General features: G+C 53.6%; 1 long non-coding RNA gene across 6 annotated transcripts; it reads left to right on the top strand.

Moving 5' to 3' along the window:
• The first annotated feature begins 13,681 nt into the window (after window positions 1-13,681).
• On the top strand, window positions 13,682-23,893 carry LOC123792497 (uncharacterized). 6 transcript variants are annotated; one of them, XR_015727031.1, is made up of 5 exons: window positions 13,682-14,066; window positions 14,430-14,478; window positions 14,599-14,724; window positions 15,679-15,800; window positions 15,894-23,893. It is a non-coding gene; the product is annotated as an uncharacterized LOC123792497 (long non-coding RNA). The 6 variants fall into 6 exon arrangements; XR_006779701.2 differs by having other exon boundaries at window positions 14,430-14,724; XR_006779700.2 differs by having other exon boundaries at window positions 13,682-14,724; window positions 15,894-20,658; window positions 20,754-23,893.
• The last annotated feature ends 19 nt before the right edge of the window (window positions 23,894-23,912 follow it).

Here is a 23,912-nt window from a genome sequence, read left to right as displayed (position 1 = left end):
GCGGGGCTCCACGCACACTGGTGCTGCCGATGTCAACCACGTCCCGTCCCTGTCCCCCTTCAGAAGTCGGCACGGGCTCGCTCGGTTTCACCAGTCACAAGAAACTCGATAAACTGTCTTTTTTGATGAAAAATGTAATTACTGAATGAGTGATCAAACAATTCCGTGACATCTAGTATTGCAGTTTTTCCAAATCACACATAGAATGTTTTTGCCATGTTCTCTGGCTATAAAGAAAAACTCGATGTGAAGTCAGTGCCTCCCTGCATGTAAACATGGCCCTGAACTGGCAGGATTCGTCCTGTCACTAGGGACACAGGTGCAGGATCGAGGCATGAGCAAAAGCAAGATGGGATTGAGAAGATATTCTGAATTTTAAAATCTGCCATATTTTAACAGAAAACAGACTTCTGAACCAGGAGACCTGACATCCAAGCTGCTAGGACCCTGTCAGAAGTTTAAAAAACGGCAACAGGAAAACCAAAGAAAGAAATGGGAGGAAAGAAAATCAGTATCTGTGTGCTATTCAAAGCAGTATTTGGGGACACCTGAGTGAAGAGCCAACTTTGCAAAATCCCTGAACAGCCAATCTGGTGCTTGGAACGGTTTTGCCAAAAAGGGGAAAGCTGTTAATAATTGTTTGTTTTTTTTAAACCAGTTACTGTGACTTTGTGAAATAGATCTGAGTTCATACTCACGGTGAGTGAGTGAGTGGACAGGGCTTGGATCTTAGCAAAGGAGCCTCTTCAAGAAACAGAACAGGATCTGAACTGCAAGGATACCCTTACCATGCTCGGCCGGCCGTGGACTGAGTTCTCAGGGAGAGGACACACCTCAGCTGGGGTATTCTCCCGTGGATGTCCCCACGTGTCTTCTAGGATGAAACAAGTTCCTGGGGCCCTCACAGCGTCCATGGAGAACTGTCCTGCTGGGCGTAACGTTCACTGTGGGACACGAGCGGCCACATCGCCGTCCCTCCAAAGGCCGTCTGCGCCGTTCCATCTCACGTTCTTAGGCTACGGGGCGTTTACACGAGATTGAAATGATGCCCCCACCAACTGAAACAAATGTATTTTCTCAGAGCTGCAGGTTAGGGGGCAGGATCCAGTGAAGAGGCCGTGCGACGTCTCAGGACCGCCTGCACGAGCTCCTGAGGGCCAGCGCAGCGTGGCTGGCAGTGAGGGGTAGCCAAGCACCTCTCCTTCCTGAGGACCAGAGCCGCGTCTGCAGCTGGGGCCCCACGCGGGCCTCCTGGTTGGCTGCGGGTCAAGTCAGAATATCGCATCTGCACAGGACTCGGATCACTAGGGTGGCCACAAACCAAGACCTGAGATTTGATGAAACATACAGAGTCCTGCTCACTGAGGAGCCGGAAGCCACAGCCTGCAAAAGTACGCGTGCGGGTGCTGAGGAAGCCGCTTGTCCGGTGTTTTCTGAGCTCCGGGAAGTCGCAATGTCAGCGGTACTGTGTGGAGGAGAATGTGGCCTTGAGATTCGGTTGTCTGTGACAGTCCCAACCATGAACAACAGTGTAGCTCTTTCTGCATTCTAGGCCGAAGGAATTTCTGTGGGATTCTGCAGTGGGATTTGCAGGAGAACAGCATGAGTCCGTGTGCTGTGTCGTCAGAATTCTGCTGATGCCCCACCGGGCACAAACCAGCTCAGAACTGTCCCGGAAAGACGCATCACTGATCTGAAACAGACTGGCAGGCCCGGGCCAAATTGGGAATATTGTTTAGGAAATGTAACACTCATTCAGACTAAAAATTAACTACCGGCCAATCTCTGTCAGTCCTCCAAAGTCATTAACGAGAACTCTCAAGCCTGGACATTTCCAACGGTTTCGTTGCTGGGGTCTGTAAATGTGGCCAGTTTTTAAAAGCAAATTCATCAAGTTTATGTACTACTGCCGTCACTTACTGTGGGACCTGAAGACTTTTTCCATGAAGAGTGAAGTGAAAGCACTACCGTCTACACGATCTCCAACACTGGATATGAAGACCAAAACCAAGTGCTCTGGTTGTACGCAAACTGACGGTCCTCAGAAGCAGTGTTTGTTTACGTAACTGTGGTCTCTCTCCGTATACTCTCCTTTAGAGTCGTGTTGTGATCGGTGCGTTCGGAACCCTTCCGATGCGAGGAGGTGTACCCGCATGTTTGCGTACGTACGAGAAGCTCTGCCTCGCTGTCCTGAGCGTACACGCCGCGTCACCCCCCATTCTTCTACAAGTGTGCTGTTCTTTTGTGAAGATTTTATTATTTATTAGCACACGGGGGGTGGGGGAGGGGCAGAGGCAGAGGGAGAAGCAGACTCCCTGCTGAACGCGGACCCCGACATGGGTCTCGATCCCAGGACTCTGGGATCATGGCCTGAGCCGAAGGCAGAGCCCCGCAGGCACCCCAACTACTATGCTATTTTCAGTAACGATATTTCATTTCTCCACAGTTTATCAAAACATTTCCACGTATTATCTTATTTGATCGTACCGAATCCTTCGGGAAGGTGGTGTTCTTACTGTCTTCACTGTGAGCCTCAGAGCTGGGTCCAGATCCCACAGTGTAGTTATGAGGTAACTAGGAGGTGAGGGTGTAGCCCATACCCGGGAGGTGTTTGTGTCCGAGGCTAGTCATGCTCACTGGGGCTCAAAACCATCTTTCCTTGGTTCTCATCCTCCCTGCCGCCTGCCCCGGCCGGGGGGACGTGGCCGTCCACGCACACACAGTCCCGAAGGGACTGCACCCGAGAGCAGTTAAATCTCCTTGCGCGTTTCTTCAGAAGCTTGTGCACTTGGCTCAACAGACACGCCGTCAGGTGAGATTCTGCGCACGCGGTAGACGGTCCGGCACCTCGCTCCCGTTGCTCGGGGGACAGGAGAGAGGAGACGGTGAAGTGCTGCGTGGAGCTGGCACCGCGAGCCGGGAGAGCGTCGTCTCCAGGAGGATGGTGACAGGCCCCGTGCCCGCGGCGCCGACACAGCCCGGGGGCTGCGACTAAGCAGAGGCGCTGGGAGGAGCGTGTGGGGACGGCGGGTCTTCCGTTGGGCAGGACACTGGACGGATCCAGTCGGTGAACGCCGCCCGCCTCCTCCGTGCCAGGCTCTGGCACCGCGGCCAGGACCGCACAGCCGCAGTCCCTGTGTGGCGAGCGCCGCTCTGGGCCGGTTCTGGGGTGGCTGAGAGGTCGTTCATCTCTGGGCCCAGAACTGACCTCGTACCACCTCGGGCTGCTCATGGCTCCTGTCCAGGGAGCCTGCGTGTCCAGTGAGCGACCGGGGCCTTCAAAGAGCCCTTCAAAGCTCAGGCTGTGCAACCGAATCTGAAGTAAGTCGTGCCTGAACTTACCCAAAGGCTGGCACAGAGTAGAGGGCCTTAGAGATCTCTGCGTGCGTGTCCCCAGACGCTCACAATGGACTCGGCCTCTTTGATTCGCTGCCCTGGGGCTGGGGTCTGTCCTTGCGCCCGGTGCATGGAAGCCAGGCGGTGGGGCGACGGCTGTCTCCCCAGCAGCAGAATCAGACTGTGGGGTTGGATTGCATTCGTCACGCGGAGACAGAGACAGAGATAGGAGGGGCGCCTGGGGGCTCCGTCGGTGAAGCGTCTGCCTCCGGCGCAGGTCGTGATCCCGGGTTCTGGGATCGAGCCCCATGTCAGGCTCCTGCTCAGTGTGGAGTCTGCTTCTCCCTCTGCCCTTCCTACTCACGGTCTCTCTCTCAAATAAATAAAATCTTTAAAAAAAATGTAGGGGAAGGAGCTGTCTGAGCAGATCTCTCGCTTGTGAGACTTCCGGATCTCGCAGTGAGGCCACCAAGAGCAGCTCTTCGGAGGCTGGAGCCCGTGAGCAGGTCAGTGGGGGGTCACAGAACAGGACCTCGTGGGCCTGAGGAGAGCAGAGCGCGCTGCACCTCCCTGGGTGCCGAAGGCAGGCCCCTCTGCATAGCCACGGACAGAGACGTGGGCCGCTGGGCCGCGAGCCACATGGCAGCTGGTGCCAACCACACGGCCGTGGGCGCAGAGGCCACCCTTGCCCGCGTCTCCAAGCTGCTTCCACTGACCCGGCTCTCGTGCAGACCAGCGGCAGCCAGCGGTGCGAGGTGCAGGCAGGTGGTCGAGAGGCCGCAGAGGGAGCAGGACCCCAGGGGGCGGTGCTGGCGGGCTCCCAGCACCCTACACCCTTCACTCCTGCAGAGGCTGGCGGGCGGTTCAGAGGGACCATGCAGGGGGAGACTGAGCCCTATCAGAAGGAGGGTGAAGGAAGTCATAGGGGGAGAGCAAGCCTGCTGTGTAGAAGCGACTCCTGCCTTAGGTCCGTGCGGACAGCACCTGCTGGGCAGGAGGTGGTGGGTGCGGGGTCACGGCAACGACAGGACAACAGCCCTCCCTGCCTCGTGGAGCCCGCCGGCTCACTGGGGAGGCCGACCTGCAGGAGGTCACAGTCCCCGGGAGTGTGGTCGCTGCTGATCCCTACAGAGTCTGGGAGCTGCGAGGGTGTGGGAGAGATCCCCTAGTCAGGGAGGGAGCCTCTCCCAGGACACCCACACCAGGACCGGGAGGACAGGTGAGGGGAGCTGGTTTGGTGCTGGGGCAGGCGGACGGCGCATCCTCTGCAGCCTTGAGGGACGAGGAGCTTCTGTCAGCCCTGAAAAAACCACGCATGTGGGCCCCCGTAGCTGGGGCACCGTGACAGGAGCGCGGGGGAGGCCAGGCGGAAGGCCTTGCACACAGGCCGCAGGGGTGCGATGTGACCGCACAGGGTGTGTGGCAGATAGCGTGAGGCACTGCCACCAGGAGCCCGGGGCTGCGTGAGGGGCGCAGGGGCCGGTGGGGAAACTGCTGGCGTCCAGGGCACAGGGCAGGGCTGTGGCCGTGAGAGGAGCAGGGGGAGGTGTGAGGGAAGCATCCCTGACAGAAAGTGTTGGCTAAACGCAGGTGCCAGACGACGCTCACGGCTCTGTTAATGCCATGTTGTCACGAGGGGCAGCTCGGGAGTCTGATCCCATTTAGCTCACGTGACACCCAGGAAACCACAATGACAACTGTCTACATCCCCTTTAGAATCCAGAGCAAAACCACCCAAAGAAGCCCAAACTAACACGCAAGGCTCCGGAATGCACCACATAGAGTGAAAGGTCTGTCTCTTCACTGTTTTTAAACGCAGGTCAAGTCCCATTAGCACGTTTCTGTACGTGATTCAAACGAAAATCCCTGGTCCTACCCGGACTCGTTCCCAGTCACGTGAGTCACCAGCGAAGGTTGGCAATCCTGTGATTCCAGCCCCAGCAGGAACTGACCTGGTTTCTGCGGCGTCTCTGTGGGTCGCCCGTGTGTTTGCGGAGCGCTCCACCCCATTGGGGCTCGCAGGGGGAGCGTCCGTGCGGCCGTCGCTGAGCTGCCAGGCCGAGACACCCCGATCGGGACAAAGACCAGGCTACGTGAAACATCAGATAGTCCTTTTTATCTAAAAAAACAAAAAAACCCAACCTACCCACAGCCTGAGCTGGACTCCCAGAGTGCTCTGGTCCCCGTGGAACCAGGAGATGGTCTCTGGGGGAGCAGAGTGCAGACTCTTTGGGCTAAAAGGATCGTGCCCCCTGGGTTCCAAGACCACCCGCTCAGCTGCTGGCGGTGGGGCCGGCGCTCCCTGGCTGTGGGAAGGCTCTGGGGCTCTCGCTGCTGGGTGGGGCAGGGTCGCCGGGGGGCCAGGCCCGCTGCATCATGACTGGGGAGTCAAGGCCATCAGGTCGCAGAGGGAGATGAGAGGGGGTGTGGCCAAGTTTCCGACGGAACGGGACCCAGGGACTCTAGGGGCCTCTCTCTCTGCAGCCTCCAGCTGGTACGCAGCAGAGCCAGGAACGGAACTGGCCAAGTCAGACGTGGACTCCCGTGAATTTATCCCCTAACCACACCGATAAAAATCACAGAGCCAGAATTACTCTCAAAACTCCTAGAACTGTGTACATGGAGTGCAGCAAGATGCTCGCGGTTTGGAAGGCTCCGTAGGCCCACAGCAGCCCCTGGGGTGACTCAGGCATGCAGTGGACGGTCCGCGGAGGCACCCGGCCCTCGAAATCTCTGGCTCTCTCTCCTCTTTGTCATCAGCAGGTGTAGCTGGATTGGTGCAAGTTCACTGGGCGGGAAGGCGTCCGCGTCAGGAGCTGTACCGGCCAGAGGAGAGTTCTACGCCTACCGCTCCGACCACGAACAGCAGCTCAGCTATCACGAGCCCGGTGCATGCCAGGCAGGATTCTGACGGGTTTACTGACTCAATACCAGAGATGAGCAGACATGGGCCCAACTTCCAAAGAGCTCGTTGTTTAGGGAAGTCGGGTTTTTTCCCCCTTAAAGATTATATTTATTTGAGAGAGAAAGAGCGACAGAGCATGAGCCTGGAAAAGGGCAGAGGGACAAGCAGACTCCGCTGAGCAGGGAGCCTGATGCGTGACTCGATCCCAGGACTCTGGGATCATGACAATTAGCCAAAGGTAGATGTTTCACCAACTGGCCCCCCCAGGTGTCCGTAGGGAAGTAGTTTTAAACCCTCACTGAACATTAGAATCCCTTGGGGGCTTCTTAAAACATTTTTACTAAAGATTTCTTTTTTAAAAAGTTGAAATGTAATTAGTATACAATGTTCTATTAGTTTCAGGTGCACAAATACTGATTCAACAATTCCATGCGTTAGTGGTCACTGTGACGAGTGTAGTCACCATCTGTCACCATGCAACGTTATTACCGTATTATTGACTAGTCCCTGTGCCCTACTTTTATCTCTGAGACTTATTTATTTTATGACTGGAAGTTTGTACCTCTTAATTCCCTTTATTTCACTCATGCCATCCACCTCCCCTCTGGCAACCGTCAGTTTGTTCTCTGTACTTAAGAGTCTGCGGTTTTGGGTTGGTTTCTTCATTTGCCTGTTTCTTTTGTTTTTTAGATTCCACATATGGAATGGTAGAATGGGTGAAATCACATGGTATTTGTCTTTCTCTGACTGACTTATTTCACTTAGAATAATCCTCTCTAGTTCCATCCACATTGTTGCAAATAGCAAGATCTCATCCTTTCTAATGGCTGAGTCATATTCCATTGTATATATGGACCACATCTTCTTAATCCAGTCGTCTGTTGAAGGGCATCTCGGCTCCTTCCACGATTTAGCTATTGTGGACAATGCTGCTATGAACATTGGGGTGCATATGGCCCTTCTCTTCACTACGTCTGTATCTTTGGGGTAAATACCCACTAGTGCAATGGCTGGGTCATAGAGTAGCTCAATTTTTAACTTTTTAAGGGACCTCCACACTGTTTTCCAGAGTGGCTGTACCAACTTGCATTCCCACCAACAGTGTAAGAGGGATCCCCTTTCTCGATATCCTCTCCAACATTTGTTGTTTTTGTCCTTTTGATTTCAGCCATTTTGACAAGTATCAGGTGGTATCTCGTGTGGTTCTGATCTGTATTCCCTGATGATGAGTGATGTTGAGCATCTTTTCATGTCCGTTGGCATCTGGATGTCTTCTTTGGAAAAATGTCTTTTCGTGTCTTCTGCCCATTTTTAAATTGGATTATTTGGTTTTTTGATGTTTAGTGGTAGAAGTTCTTCATATATTTTGGATGCTTATGCCTTATCAGATATGTCATTTGCAGATATCTTCCCCCTTCTATAGGTTGCTTTTTCATATTGTTGTTTCCTTTGCTGTGCAAAACCTTTTTATTTTGGTGTAGTCTCAATAGTTTATCTTAGTTTTTGTTTCCCTTTCCTAATGTCATATATCTAGGAAAGTGTTGCTATAGCCAGTGTCAAAGAGATCACTGCCTGTGTTTTCTTGTAGGATTTTTATGGTTTCAGGTCTCACACTGAGGTCTTTCATCCATTTGGAGTCTATCTTTGTGTGTGGTGTAAGGAAGTGTCCAGTTTCATTCTTCTGCATGTGGCTGTCCAGTTTTCCCAGCACCATTTGTTGAAGAGACTGTCTTTTTTCCATTGGATATTCTATCCTTTCCTTTCATTTCCCTCCCTCCCTCCCTCCCTCCCTCCCTTCCTTCCTAAGATTTCATTCATTTATTTGAGAGAGAGACAGCGCAAGTAGGGGGAGGGGCAGAGGGAGAAGTGACTGCCAGCTGAGCAGGGAGCCTGACGCGGGACTCGATCCCAGGACCCTGGGTCAGGGTTAGAGCTGGTGCTCTCCTTGCCGATATTTCTCAAGGTTTTGGGGAACAGTGTCTTGTAGCTCTTCAAGGGACAAAGATGGGAGAGGAGTGAGCAGTTCACCATTCAAGGTTCACTGCAACGTTCTGTGTCCCCGAGTCTTTGAACTATTTCCCCCATGGTGCACGCAGGGACCTCTAGCACGTCAGCGTCCATGAGCAGGAGCCATCCAGGGCAGACCGCGGAGGTGGTCCACACCTGCACAGTGGTGGGAACGACAGCACGGACTGAGCCAGGACTTCTCTCTCTTGGTTTGACAGTTCCTTCAGAATATACGCAGGTCATCAAGACTGCATGCTGGTAGGAGTAGACAAACCCCCTCCGGGTCCCTGTCGCTAACCACAGAGGAGTATCCCAACCTTGGCGGTCTCAGCAGCCCTCACACAGTCGTGGGTCCACTGGGTCGGCAGAATTGAGAAGCCTGGGAGTAGCCTTTCAGCTCGCTTGAGGCTGGAAGAAGGCCAGCCCAGGTCCTCACTCAGGGGTCCTCCTATGTCCATAAAAGGAATTTCTTAGGCAACTGCAGATACATGCCCTGGTTCCCCTGTGTTCGTGGTTCCTGCATCATCAGACCTACTGGAAACATTGTGTGGCGGGTCTGGGCGAGTGCCTTGGTGGGCCAGCGCTTGCTGCAACAATGAAGCCTAGGTCTGGAATGGCTCCCAGCTATCCTATCTAGCCGGTGACTTCAGGATCTCTGGTAACTCACCCACGTTGATCATTTCGTCTAATCTAAAAGTTTATTCTTTCCTACTCAATTGAGCCCCATCAGAATACCACCTACGTAATTCCATCGTTTTCTTTTCTAATATAATATAAGCTAGCAAAATCGTCTCCCCTGACTTTGACTGTACCTGGCCGCTCAGGGAGAGGGCTCGTGAAGACCTGGCTTCCTCTTGCAAGCAGGCCGCATTGTTGTGGGGTCTGCAAGTAGGCAAGGAAGACGGGCTCGTGACGAGGGAACAGGGAGACTTCCTCCAGCAAGGGAGGCTCAGAACACGGAGATCTATTTCAATTCTTTGGCAACGTGTGTTCCCAGTGTTCTGACTTTGGAATCTGTGCATTCCACTAACTGGGCAATGAGTGAGACCCGACTTTGAGTTTGGCTTCAAGCACCTTAGCCCGCATTTTCCTACAAGTACCGTCATAGAAGGTCTTTGTTCTTAGCTGGTCCATGGCCAGCAGTTGAGGACTCCAGCAGTCACTAGCCCTCCCATCGGTCAGCTCCTCGTGGCTTCTGTATTGTTCCGTGTCTGTCACCACGCGTTTCTCCGCCGCGAGGCCGCTAATGAGCACTTGAGATGCTTTTCTGCTGAGCAGCTTGCCTCTGCGGCTCAGGCGCTCGGGGCGCCGGCTTTCACACTGACGGATTCTTACGCTGTCACCAGCGTCCAGATCATGAATCCCGAGTCTCCTTATTCCCCAAGAAGCTGTTGCCTGTCCTTGGTTTCTGTATGAATCAAGGCGCTTGTTGTGAGCAACAGAAACAAGTAGACTAAAAATACGTATTTACTGAGTGGATCACAGACTGCAGGAGCCAGAGACGGAGACAGAGGCCACCAATGAGCTGGGAGTCACGAAGTCACACGGACACCCGAGCCACAGCTGCCCCTCGCGGCACTGGCATCCCCTGCGGACAAGGACGCGCAGTGTCGGCCATGGCTGCCCTGGGAGGTGGCCACATGAGCCACCAGCCTGTGCCACAGCAGAGGGGGTATGGTTTCTGCATTCTTGTACCACTGGTTTCCGACCCCGAGTGCTGGACAGGACACGGACTGGGGAAGACGTGGGTCGCCCGCCTGCACTGCAGACCGGAGTAGCCGGGGAAAGCACGTGCCAGCGCCCGCCACAGCGGCGGACGGAGACTTCTGCAGAAGCGGGAAGCCAGAGAAAGAGCTCAGCTCCCAACATCACCTCAACATTTAAACAAGGGCATTTCAGGGCACCTGGGTGGCTCTGTCGGTGAAGCGTCTGCCTTCGGCTCAGGTCATGATTCCAGAGTCCCAGGATCAAGTCCTGCATTGGGCTCCCTGCTCAGCGGGCGTCTGCTTCTCCCTCTCCCCCCCACCCCAGTCATTCTCTCATTCTCTCTCTCTCTCTCTCAAATAAATAAATAAAATGTTTTTAAAAATTTTAAAAGGGCATTTTAAAGTCTCCATTTTATTTATGGTCCAGAGTAGCACAGTAGGGGATACGAAGATCCTAAAATCAAATTACTACATTGTATTCCATCTTTGTGCTTTACTGATATCCTGAACCTGTCCCATGTTCAAGTACGAGATTTTACACAGATTAATTCAAAACTTTGGTTATTTCTTTTCTCTTTTTCTTTTTTTAAAGATTTTATTTATTATTTGACAGAGATAGAGACAGCCAGCGAGAGAGGGAACACAAGCAGGGGGAGTGGGAGAGGAAGAAGCAGGCTCCCAGCGGAGGAGCCTGATGCGGGGCTCGATCCCAGAATGCCGGGATCACGCCCTGAGCCAAAGGCAGACGCTTAACGACTGAGCCACCCAGGCGCCCCTGAACTTTGGTTATTTCTTATATGTTAAAATGTTTGGAAAATAGCAGAGTTATAAAATAAACTAATAGAAACAGACTCCTTAAGGAAAGTTTACTCGGTATTTGTTGGTACGATGTGCTAAGCCCCCCTGGGTTTGCTGCACTTAGTTTTGTTTTAGGAGAACTGACAACGGTCCCATCTCTGCACAGGAAGTTGTATTCCGTGCTTGGCAGCCACAGCCACACGGGGAGTCCTAAGCGACAGTGCGTTTCCACCTCGGAGCGTCCAGATATGACAGGGAGCCTGACAGTGTGAGAGAAGGAGCCGGAGGAAAGCCCATTTGGAGAAAGAAAGCCATCTCACGCTGCTCCTTTGATGTCACAGTAGGCCGTTCGTAGAGATCACCTGTGTGCACCTGAGCACTTCTGCCCGGTGCCGGCTCGACTTAGGGGCAGCCCCCTGAGACCCAGCAGTGAGTTCGGGAGCACTCGGGTGGGATGAGGCTCACAGTCCCGTCCGGAGTCCCGCGTTCCCTGCATGTTCCTTGTCAATCACGTCTGCAGTGGGCCAGGGGACCATAAATCTGTCCAAAGACGGTCTCTTCAGCCGGCTCTGCTCTCTTCCCGAACACTGCCTTTTGGTTCCCTAGGGCACACTGAGAAGTCCTCCTTCTCTCTCTCAGTGGCCTTTTTCCGGTTCCTAGCGTTGTTCAGTTTTTAACAGCATGGTTGACCCTTGAACAACGCAGTTTGAACTTTGAGCCCACGTATGTGCAGATTGTTTTGATAAATACAGGACTGTACATGTATTTTCTCTTCCTTATGATTCTTAATCCTAATTCTTGAGCACATTTTCTTTTCTCTAGCTGACTTTATTGTAAGGATACCATATACAATACGTGTAACATACAAAATATGTGTTAATTGATGCTTTATGTTATTGGTAAGGCTTCTGGTTGGCAGTTGGCTTTTAATAGTTAAATTCTGGGGGAGTCCAAAGTTACACATGGGTTTTCGACTCCCGGTTGCTTAAGGGTCATTCTTCAGACTAACCTCTCTATTCATATTCTAAGTATTTTTAGACCATATCCTATTTGTAGATCGTAGAAAGTTTCTCTTAGAGATTTTATCAACCTTTGTGCAAAAACTGGAGGAGAAGTTGAAATCATTGAAAAAAATTATATAACACACAGGGGTCAAAAATCGTGTGAAATGGCATCATGAGCTCTGTTTGCCTCCAGCCAACGCAGGAAATGCAGCGATGGGTATCAGATTTTGGCAGAAGACAGCTCATGCCTTCACCTCTCTTCTCTGCGGGAAAGCAGAAGCAGCTGGTTGTGACGGAGGGGAGCCGGAAGGTGCAGCCAGAGGTACCGCAGGGAACGAGGGCTATGGACGCAGATCTGAGTCGGGGCTACGATTTTGCAGCGTCCACAGCCCAGCACCGTGGGGCTCTTGGGGACGCTGCGCTGCCCGCTAGGGAAGCAGACAGATGGACAGCAAGCACTTTAGTTCCAAATGTTGTATCTGAAAATGCCGTGATTTTCAAGTAAGTGTATTCAAGCATTAGACAAGCTTTGGCGTGCTCTGTTGTTGTTAGGGCAAAGTGAGCTTTGTACGACTCCTTTCCGAAAGGAGACGGTTACTTCAGTTAGAGGCCTTGCTCCCGCGACACCTTTCATCGGAATCTGGGATTAGTGTTAAAGGACACCATGTGTTTCCTCTGGTGAAATAAGGTTAATCATGTTCCTTTTTGTTTCAGAAAAGACATTTTAGTCTGCTCATGTTGAAAGAACGCTAATTGTGAATTTAAGAAACTTGAAGGCGGCGTGTCTGTTCATCTTGCCTTCGAAATTTTGGGTGTTTGGGGTATGCTTTTCTCATGACCTAAAATAGGTCAAAAAACGTTTTGAGAAATGACAGCATTGTTACGTAAACATATAACATCATCCCAAGAAAAGGCAGCACTTATTTAAATATTTAAATTAAAATTTAAAAAGCATTTGTAACTGAATGAATGTCCCAGATGCAGTTCAGCATGAACTCCTCCTTCTGTAAAATGAAACACATACTCAGGCCCCTATGATCATTGAAACTAATACCACGCAATTCCTGTAGGACCCAGGACTCATTCTGCTAGAAACGTGTGGAGGAGGATGGGTTAGGGTCAAAGTCTCTTGGTTGAATATAACTTATCTAGCCGGTCCAGAATTCGCACAGTAATTTAGATTTACGTAAGCCTGGGTTGGAAACGGGGAGGAAAAGACGGGAGACGTAAAATGCAATTATTTGCAGGCGTTTGCCTCAAACGCAGCTGAGTAGCTTCGGTGCGTAAAAGACGCCACGAACCGGTCCGTTCACCTGCCTGTTTGCAGAGCCCGGTACTTGAGAATGACCTTCCTTGCTGACCTCCGGTGCACAGCCTGGGCCGCTAGGGAGGCTGTCCGCGGTGACCCCTGCGGGCGCAGGGACAGCAGAGCGCCGGCCCGGGGGCGCATCGCCGAGCGAGCGCGGGGAGGGCGGGCTCCGGGTGCGAGAGACGGGGCCCGGCGGAGCGGGACACCCCCTGTCGTGGCTGCGGGGGCATAACCGCCCCCCGACGAGCTGCAGACGCTGGTGTCCCGGACGCGGCTTGCGGCTGCTGCGCCTCCGCGTTGCGTTGTACCGGGCAGGCCTAGGGGACACCGGCTCTCCGCTCTGTGCGCTCGGTGGGCGGGGCATCCGGGTGGAGCGGGACCCCGGGCAGGGTGGGCGGGGCCACCTGGGTGGGGGCGGGACCCCGGGCGGGGTGGGCGGGGCACCCAAGTGGGGGCGGGACCCCGGGCAGGGTGGGCGGGGCATCCAGGTGGAGCAGGACCCCGGGCAGGGTGGGCGGGGCATCCAGGTGGAGCAGGACCCCGGGCAGGGTGGGCGGGGCATCCAGGTGGAGCAGGACCCTGGGCAGGAGTGGGCGAGTACCCGGCTGAGGCGGGGCCACCTGGGTTGAGGGCGGGGCACGGGGCGGCCGCCTGCGCGCTCCCACCTGCGGTTCCGCGCTGACCCGCCTGCGCGCAGGCCGGCGGCGGGGGCAGAGCGTCGTGGCTGCGGACGGCTCTCTTGCTCCCGCGTGTGCCGGAGTGAACTCTGGAGACTCAGTGTCGTTATCCGCAGAATAGGGCTACCGACTCTTACATTTGAGAGATGTTTGGCGGTTAACAGAAAGATGTCCGTAAATCACCTTCGTGCCTGGCCCTGGCAGGTGCTCGTTAGGGTTAGTTTCTTCCCAGACTCAACTCCGGCGGCCGAGGGCCCCTGGGTTCCTGGCACCGGGGCTATGACGTAAAACACCCTCAGGAAGCGTGGCCGCTGGAAACGGCAGGTGAGTGGCAGCGGGCAGCGCGCCGGGAGCCCTTGAGAGAGGCCCTACAGCAGCTTCGAGATGCCAGGAGGGCTTCCCGCAGGAGGAGACGCCGAGAAGGCCATGGCCTGGCGGGTCGGTGGCCCTTAGACCAGAGGCGGGATGAGGGGAGGAGCTGGGACCCGCCGGAAAGGTGAAGCTGGAGGTCAAATCAGAAGAGAACGCCCAAGTGGTGAAATTTTTGTGGCTGTAGATTTTTATCCTTAGAAAGATTCCTCTGGGGAGAGGTCGCATGGGTTGGCGTCCACGTTCACCGTCAGCAGCTCCCCTGGCCGGATAACGACTTCTTCTGCGGTGTTAAAAAGGCTATTTGGAATTTTTCAGGTTAGGCCTCGGAATCCTGAGTTCTCAGAAGTGGCTGCAGACTGCGGGGGTGAGTTGGGTTTTAAAATACCCCTCACTGAACCGAGTTTGGTCCCAAGGTGAATTTTATTACTCAGATGGAAAAAGACGAAAACGTTTACACCTGTGTTCCTCAACGGCCTCCATGTAGATGGGTTTTGTCGCTCACCTGCACGTGCCCTGCTGGGAACCGGAAGCCAGGAGGCCACGAGAACTGTCGTCTGCTTGCAGAAGACCAGCCCCTCCCTCAGAATGTTCTGGAGAAAAGTGGAATAAGGTGGGGTTGGGCCAGGCGGAGGCTTCAGGCTCGGGCTTGCGAGAGTGTGGGCCCTGAACAAGTCGTGGGGCCGACCTCTCTCCCTTTGTTTCCTGTTAGAGGATATGGGAGTTGTTGGTTGGTTGGTTTTGTTTTCATTTCCGTGATCGCCCCTGAATATTGCTTATGAAACAGCAGTTTTCAGGATTAGCTGCTAACATGCTGTCGTGCTCGTTTAGGCCCAGTGAACACTGATGTGATCGCACACGGCTGGGTGCAGGCTTTGGGCTCTGTCCGAGCAGCGCTGGCCTGGCCTGCAGAGGGTCCCTGAGCAGGTTTGGGGACGAGCAGTTGGGTTTTCCGAGGGGGGTACCTGCAAGAGAGCCAGTCTTGTCCACATCGCCTCCCACCGCCCCCCAGGATTGCAGAGGACACAACGCAGATCTGGAGTGTAGCCCTGAGCTGCTCCCCCTTTGTCGTGTGATCTGGGAGTGTGCCCTGAGGCTGAATGGCAAAATGGGAGTTTGACTAAACGCTGGAAGTTTCCTTCCTGCTCTGGGAGGATGTGGGTCATCAGAGCAGTGAGTATCACACGAGCATTTAAAGGCAGAGCCTGAAACTGTAACCCAATGACCTCTCCTCCTCAAACACTCCTTTGGATCTAGGTCCTTGCCTGTCCATCGGTCTTCTTGTCATTGGAAACTGATTTCTTTTTTTAAGATTTTACTTATTTATTTGAGAGAGAGAGTGCACAAGAGTGTGCAAGTGTGGGGGCGGCAGAGGGAGAGTCTCCAGCAGACTCCCCACTGAGCGCGGAGCCCAGTGCACAGGGCTCCATCTCATGACCCTGAGGTCATGACCTGAGCTGAAACCAAGAATTGAGTGCTGCATGCTTACTGACTGAGCCACCCAGGCGCCCCACTGTCATTGGAAATTGATTTCTAAGTGACACTGTAAATCTTGTCAAATTCACAGGATTCCGTAAAGTTCGGGAAGGAACGTAATGTTGGAGATGGCACAGCGTTTGGCAAACGGGGACTGAGCCAGGGGAGAGTACATGAAAACTGGAGGCCAAAATCGGCAAGGCTGGTGACAACGTAAGTGCTTGAGACACCAGGGCTTCCACTGGCACGAGATTCCGTGGAGACCTTCGGGGAAGGAGGGTCAAGCCCTTTCATATTTGTATGCAGATGACTGTCTCTGCGGTGCTGCTGCAGGGGCCACATGATGATGAAGCTTCTCAGAAAGCCATGCCCGTACCTGGGAAATTCTTGACCTTGGGGAGTCACAGACTGAGAAAAGGTACTTCATTTCATGATGTTTTTTCTAAATAAAATGGAAAACTACTTATTTTCTAAGAAATTTTAGTTCCTTATTAGAGTTCATTTTGGATGGCTCCTTTTGGATTCCATTAATCTCCTGTAGTTGCTAATTTTCCATCTTATTTCAAAAAGGATTTAAGATCTCTAACATTCCTTGTTGAATAGCAGTATATTCTAAATTCTTCCCCACCAAAGGGATTCGTGTCCTAATACCTCTCTCAGGTTCCTCATCTTTAAAATCTATTTTGCATACTAATTGGCATATTTTAACTAGTAGGTTTTCCAGAGTAAATAAAATAGTATATATCCTATTTATTTTATAAGTTATGTACTTGAATTACATATATAAATTTTGTACGTATTATGTATATGACTCAGTCATGGATATGACAATTTTATGTATTTGTTTACGTATATATACGTATATTTAACAATTTTATATGCTTACTTCTGATTAGCACACAGACAGTTGCTAAAATCATAGCCAGAAGTCAAAGGTGTTGGGGCGCCTGGCTGGCTCAGTCGGTAGAGCAGTTTGACTCTTAATCTCAGGGTTGTGAGTTCAAGCCCCACGTTGGGCATGGAGCCCACATTAAATTAAAAATAAATAAAAGTAGAAGTCAAAGTGTCCGTCTGACCCCTCGCCCTCCTTGGTGTTGGACACCGTGGCCTTGGGGAAGGGTGGGGGCTTCCAGGATAGGTGGGTATCCAGGGCTTGGTGGGGACATGGAGGAAGAGGGGAGGGAGATGATAAGACAGGGTCCAGCAGGTGTGACTGACCTGCCCTGGAATTGGTCAGACTGAGTCTTTCCAGGTCTGGGGAGTGGAACAGAGCGTGACATGCTGCACTTAGACCAGTCTGGAGCAGTCCTGGTTTGGGAACCAGTCTGGGCCTGTGTGCCAGTGAGAACAGGGATGTGAAGACGGACAGAGGGAAACATCAGATTTAAGTAGATGGGGAACACAGGTGAGGGTAATAGCAGATGTTTATCTGTCCTCCCTCACATTCTCAGGAGAAACTGAATTTACGGACACATGCCAGGCAAAACCTTTTCCTTTCATCTTTCTTTTCTGTCCAGATGTGCTTTCTCGTTTCTTGCACCGTGAGTTGGGGACGTATCTTGCATGGTATCGAGGACAGTAGCTTTATTGCCAGATGAAGTGTGGGTCCAGCTTGAAAATGTTCAACTAGAGAGGCGCCTGGCTGGCTCACTGGGGCAGCAGCTGACTCTCGGTCTCGCGGTTGTGGGTTTGAGCCCCATGTTGGGCGGAGATGTTGCTTAAAAATAAAATCTTAAAATGTTTAATTATAATTAGTAATATCAACACATTTAAGAACACTTAGAGAATAGAAAGAATAAAACAAAAATCACTTACTAATTCCATCTCCCTAAACCACAATCATTGTTATTGTTTCGGTATATTTTATTTTTTTGTTATTTGTATGCTTTTTGCTGTCTTATAAATTTTTGTATCATTTCCTTTCATTTCTTATTCTGTCAAAAATACGTTTCCACGCTGTGCTGTGCTCAGAGGGTACACAAGCTACAGCCACACGAATCCTAGCGTTCCTACTTTATTATTAGACATTTAGTTGGCTTTGAATGTTTCGTTTTTTTAAGATCCTGTTTTTATGGACTTTTAAGGCCTATTGTCTATTATGGAGTGGGAGGAAAAAATCACGTTATTAATTTGTTTACTGAACAAGCAGGAACTGAAGACACCACGTTAGGCGCTGAGATGAGGGGCTTCGAGGAGAGGCCCCCTCGAGCTCTGGTGATAGCATGAGGGAGGCCCAGGCCAGTCTGAGCCTCAGCCCTGCTCATCAGCGACAGCGTCAGCGACCGCACCCCTGCAGGCCAGACGCGGGGCCAGCGTCACACTTCCAAGACCCCCAAGCAGCTGTGGCCTGCCTCCCCAACCACGTTCGCACGGCTGGACATCAGCCGGTCCCGTACGTTCCAGCGGAGAAAAGCACCATTCCTGAGGCTGTGTTTCCCCAAACTCTACCGAATAGTAACTCAAAAGAAAAAGTAACCGCGTGGGGTGATGGTTCCACAGCGTGTATGCCGTCACGTCAAGCTGTACACCTTGACATGACACATACGATTTTCATTCATCAGTTAGGCCTCGGCAAGGAAAAAAATCAGCTTTGCGTTCGGGGGCTTCTCCCTGTCACAGGAAGTGTCAAGGATGCAAAGAAAAGAAAGAAAATATTCCTTTCCCTCAAGGACACGACGACTCGGTTGGCCATCACCCCCCCAGCAAAGCTGTTGCCCCGGGTGTCCCGCAGGAGACACGTGGGCACGGAGCCACGGGAGTGCAGGGGACTTTGGGAGGGAACGCACCAGCCAGCGCTGCTCTCACCACGCCCACCACCCCAGCAGCCGTCGCAGAGAAATCTGTGCCTTTCTCCTTGTTCTTTCCCCACAGGATTCCATGACTTAACAAAGGCAGGTTAACCCCAATCGGGCCGGGACTCAGTGAGCGCTGCGTGTGAGCCGCTCGTCCACGTGTTAGTGACGCTCCCGTGTCACCAGCTGAGCAGCACCATCCTTACAGGGAATTGCGAGCTCCCGGGGACATCCTGGCCCACAGAACAGAGCGAGGCTGGCTGTGCGCCTCGGGGCTGCTCCACGCTGCTTCTGACTTCCAGGTCGAGTGGACTTCCAGGACTGGTCGTGTCTCCACACTCCCGCGCTCCCAGTGTGCCAGGCAAGACCCTGCCTGCGTCTGTGCCTCACGTCACGCCCTCCTCCGGCGGCAGCAAGCACCAGGCTGTTTGCAGGTGTAGGAGGCAGAACCGAGAACAAGACAAGGTCTCTGCCGCTCACATCCTTCCTCGTCTGGTCAGGGACGAGTCAGTCTGGAATACGAGATACGGTCGGGGCCCTGCAGGAAACCAGGCAACGGTAAGGCCGCAAGGCGCCTGCTTTAGGACGTCTGACCACACCTGTCACCTCCTGAACGTCTCTGGGCCGCGTCCTGTCCTTCCCACTGCCAAGGTCAAGACCCGTCGTTACCCCATCTGCAGTGTTCCGTACGCCTCACCACCTTACAGCCCTCCAGTCTCGAATCACTAGGCTCGCACCTGATCCCGTCACACCCCTGCTCGCAGTACTTCAGCGAATAAAACCTGAACACCTATAAACGCCCAGCTGATTCGCTCTCTTCCTACTGCCCCGAACAAACAGAAGCAGACAGACGCTCACACCCTTCTGTCACAGCTACACGCGGGCCTGCATTTGCACCCCTGCGCTCTGCCTTTCCTTGTGTGTGTTTTTTAAGATTATTTATTTGTGGGGGAGGGGCAGAGGGAGAGGGACTGAGAGAATCTCCAGCAGACTCCGTGTGCTGAGCACAGAGCCCAGCGCAGGACTCGATCCCCTGACCCTGAGATCGAGACCTGAGCTGAAACCAGGAGTCAGAGGCTCACCGACTGCGCCATCCAGGCACCCCTTCTCCTCCTGCTTTTATGCAGGAATTGCCCACACCGCTGCCTAACGCCAAGGCCTCCACGAGCACCCGAGACCCCTCCCCTCAGCTGCTCCCGGACATCACTCTGTCTTCCTCTTTCTTCCCACATCACCAGTTTCCCTCTCTGCAGGACCAGTCTCATCACAAACATGGTACTTCCAGCACTATAAAAAACTGTTGACCTCCTTCCCCTGGTTAAAGCCCTGTTTCTCTTCAAAACTCTGTAGGGGCTCCTGGCTGAGTCTGTCGATGGAACACGCAGCCCTCCATCTCAGGGCCATGAGTTCAAGCCCCATGTTGGGTGTAGAGCTCCCTTAATAATAAAACTACCTGAAGAGTTGTCTGTGCTCATTGTCACTATTTCTGCTCTTCCCATTCTTTCTCGAATCCATTCCAATCATGTTTTTGACCTCAAAATGGCGTTTGTCAAGGTCCTGAATGACCTCTGCATTGCAAAGTCTAGAGCACTGTTCTGGGCCCGGTCTCGGCTGTCTCGGGAGCGTGGTCCCACACAGCTGACAGACTCACCTCCTTGAAAGACTGTCTACTTGGTTTCCAGACACTGTAGGGTCTGTGATTTTCCTTCTACCCCATAGGCTTCTTTCCCAATTTCCTGGCTTTCCTTCCATCCCAAAGATTCGCCGTGTGGTTCTCTTGCCTCACAGACGCTCAGCCTCTTGCTGGGATCGTGCAGGCCTTCAAGCCCTCCTACGGTAAGCGTGCAGAGCTCCCACTTCCCACGTCCGGCAGCGAACTCTCGGACGCACACTTGGGTGTCCAGCTGCTCTCCACAACCCGCTCGCTCTCCTCTGCATCTTGGAAAATGACAACGCTGTCCTTTCAGACGCTCAAAGCAAACACCTTGGAGGCAGTTTCTTTCTTTCGAATCCACCCGCACACTCTGTGGGTGTTGGCTCAGACGCTGTCTTCCTGTCCACTCCATCCAGACTTCCGTACTCCGTCCCTGACTTGCTCGGTGCCGCCCGTCTCCACCGGACACGAGTGCTCACTCACGGATGCCGTCTCCTGGGGCTGAGATACTGCTCCTGACGTGGGATCTCGCGGAGTGAAGGGAGGCCTGCTCTAGGCTTGTATCCGACTTCCTCACTAACAGTCTTCACCCCACAGAACAAGTGCCTTACGTGAGGTTCTGCGAGTACGTCCAGCGATACCCCTGGGGACTAGGGCAGTGGACGCTGGGGTGTCCTGCAGAGCCGGCGGGCCCACCGTGACCTGGACTCCACTCCTTAGGTTCCCACCATAGGCCGCACCCTGTACGGGGTGCACGCAGCAGACCCAGTGTCCCGGGACTCTCGACGCATCTGGCTCTTCCCGGTTCCCTGTGCGCAGCTCCGTAAGTACGTGGCCACTGGTGTCTGGGGCTCGGGGATCGTAACCACGTAGAAGTGCCATGGTGTTTCAGGGCCCTTCCCCTTGGAGACTGGGCCTCTCCTTTGGTCAGTGGGCTCCAAGTTGGAAAACTGGCCCAGGCTCAGACATTTCAGAGGATTGTGATTTTTTACGGAGCGGCTGCCTTTAACCTCCTGTTTATCCATCCTTGATTTCTTTTGATGAGACAGATGGAGTAGAACCCTCGTCAGCTACCCATCTATCTTGCCCCTAACGAGGCTGTGTTCTGTCAGCCGTCTCCGTAACTCTCCGTGGGTCAGGCCTCCCTGGCTGCCCCTCTGATCCTGCCACACTCACGACAGTAATTCCAACCACATGCCTTTTCATAGCTCAGCCCTTCCACCTGGCCTCTTGTTTTGGGGTCCTAACATTCACGTAGCTGTTAGTAATCCCTATTCTGTAGTGACATCTCCCACCAGGAGCCCTGGCCTGGAGAGGAGCCACCACTGACCCCTTAGTGATGCTGGAGCCCCTCCCCCATGCATCCCTCGGTGCTCTGCAGGTAAGGTATCCTTGGGCTTTTCTGTGCAACACATGGAACAATGGGCTTTTCAGCCTTTCATGGTAGATCTTCACAGGCATGCCTGTTTCTCTGAGCCTTTTAGTCTTTTCTTCCATTTTGGGGGCAGGTCTCTGTCATTCAGAATGGGTTTCACTTTTTCCATGCACCTGGGGGCCATCCTGGTAGCATGTCTGCTGCATCTCCTGGGGTCCTTTCCAGGGTGTTTTGATCCAAGGTGATCCTTCTTTATGTTCCCGTCTCCTTCATCCAGGCTTGAGCATCATCTCCTGGCCCCTGCAGGTACACGCCAGCCGGCAATGGCAACTTCTTTGTAATAGTTCCTTCCCTTCCTTATCAGCCTGGCCCCATCTCGGTTATACTCTGAATTAACCTATTATCCTTGAAGCCAGCGGTGAGCTCACTATAGATGTTGAGGACGGGAGCACACAGGTTGTCTGCAGGGGAGAGACCTCTGCAATACCCTCGAGAAAGTAGGGAGTGCTAGCCCCTGGCAGGATCGGTGGGCATCTTCTGCAGGCTCAGGGTTGGGATTCAAGAGTTTGGGGTCATCAACTGAGATGAATCATATTCCATGCAGGGTCCTGTTCTTTCCCATCTAGGGCCCTGACCTTGGCATAGCAGACCTGCATTTGGGTTCTTACCATTAAGTCCTGGTCTGGTCCTTGGCTTTCTCTGCTTTCCCACCACAGGCCATGAGAGCCTCTTTATATGCTACCAAAGAGGCCCTCTGGTTTTCATGCTCACCTTTTAGTTACTCTTGGCCTTTTGTTTTTTTTTTTTCCAAAGCATTACTCCTCCTTAGCAAGAGCTGCCCATGAGTTACTGTTTCCCCCCTATTTCTTAAACACGTGCTACACCATACCAGGGCTGGTGCATATCCATTTTATTCTTGGTGCCAGTTTTTAATAATTCCACTGCTAGCTGTGCTGGGCTGTGTGTGCTCCAGTAACTACCAGTGACGGCGTTCTCATTTCCGAGGGGATGGTCCCAGGTTCATTGGTCCTTCTGAGACTATGTGCTGTGGGATGGGTTCCGTGTGAAGTAGGTTGACTGGTGAGTGCTCTTGGTGTCAATTCCTATAGAAGGGAAGGCAATGAAGGGCAAGAAGGAGATTTGGGCTGAGGGAGAAACCGAGTAGCAACGCAGGTTCAGTGGAGGGCTCAGTCCACCCTATGGGCAGCCCCAAAGTTGGGTGATGTGGGCTCCTCTGGGGGTGAGGCAGGCCCTGCAGGGACCTGGTAGCTGAGGGCTCTCTGCCCACAACGCTCCCAGCAGTTGTGGAATCCTCCTTTGTCCATGAAGAGAATCAGGCAGCACACAGTAGTGTCTGTCTGCCTGTGCTATATCCACCCTTGCAATTCCCAGGTTTTGTCCAGTGATTGGGAACAAGAGGTACTCAAAAGACATTTTTAAAATCATACACGTTGCCCTGTGAACAGCGTTCTGCCACCCTTCAAATATGGCTTCTCTGAGTTAACGTTCCAAGACCCTGAAGTCCAGACACTGCCGGCCCTGGGCTCAGTCGAGCAGTGAGCTACCAGCGGCCGGTCGCTGCCCCCACCCTCAGGCAGCTCTGTGCCCCAGATGCTGTTCGCTTCTCCCCCTGCAGTGGTCTGCCTGTGCACGGGGTGATTGTGACCCTGTGACACCAGGTCTGCCCATGCCCTGGGCCACTGCGCCACTGGGACAGGCCTGTCCGCCGGCGGTGTTCCGAGCTCTGCGTGTGCGCGTCTTTCCCTGCAGGTGCCGATTTTCGCCTTTCGGCTGACACGTAATTTGGACTGGTCCCTTGTCCACAGCAGCTTCCGGACGTTGTCTCGCGGGCAGTCCCCGGCATCGGTGTGCCGGTCGTGGGCAAGCCCCCGGCCCAGCCCCCTGTGCAGCCCCCGCCAGCGCTAAGCCGTGACGGCGCAGGGCCGGAAGGGCGGCAGACGCTCCGGACTCTGGAGCCCACGACCCGGGGCCCAGCCCTTACCGTTGGCACCCAGAGCGCTCCTGCAGGCCGGACCAACGTGCCGGGGCCCGCGCCCCCCGCAGTCCGCAAGCCCGGCGCGTACACCCCGCACGCGAGGCTGGGGCGCGTCCCCGAGACACCCCAGCCTCAACCTTCTTCTACGCGCACTGTGCGGGGACGACGGCCTGACGTCAGCGCAAGGCGCTTCCTCCGAGGTGTAGGCGCTGTCTCTACCTGACGGCCACGTTGCACGTCGTCACCCCTCTGTTCACAAAGGCCGTGATTTCCCGGCGTCGTGCGCTTCCTGTCATCTTCCCCCAGTGCACAGGCCAGGAAAGCGCTGCGAAAGCTGAGCTCTGTTCCTGCCGGCCGGCACGCTGGTAGACATCACTTCTCAGTGGTGGAAAAGAACAAGCGCTCTCTGATGCAGCAAAGTGGTGACTTGTCCAGATGAGCGGGGCGGCCTGCGGTCCTGCCTGCGGCCCTGCCCGCGGAGTTCGCTGCGCCTGCGCGGAGCTGCCCG

The sequence above is a fragment of the Ursus americanus genome, chromosome 16 (genome assembly GCF_024610735.1).
Source record: "Ursus americanus isolate L20-20 chromosome 16, mUrsAme1.1.p, whole genome shotgun sequence".
Taxonomy (NCBI): domain Eukaryota; kingdom Metazoa; phylum Chordata; class Mammalia; order Carnivora; family Ursidae; genus Ursus; species Ursus americanus.
The sequence above is the reverse complement of the archived record's forward strand: the minus strand, read 5'-3'. Positions and strand labels throughout refer to the sequence as shown.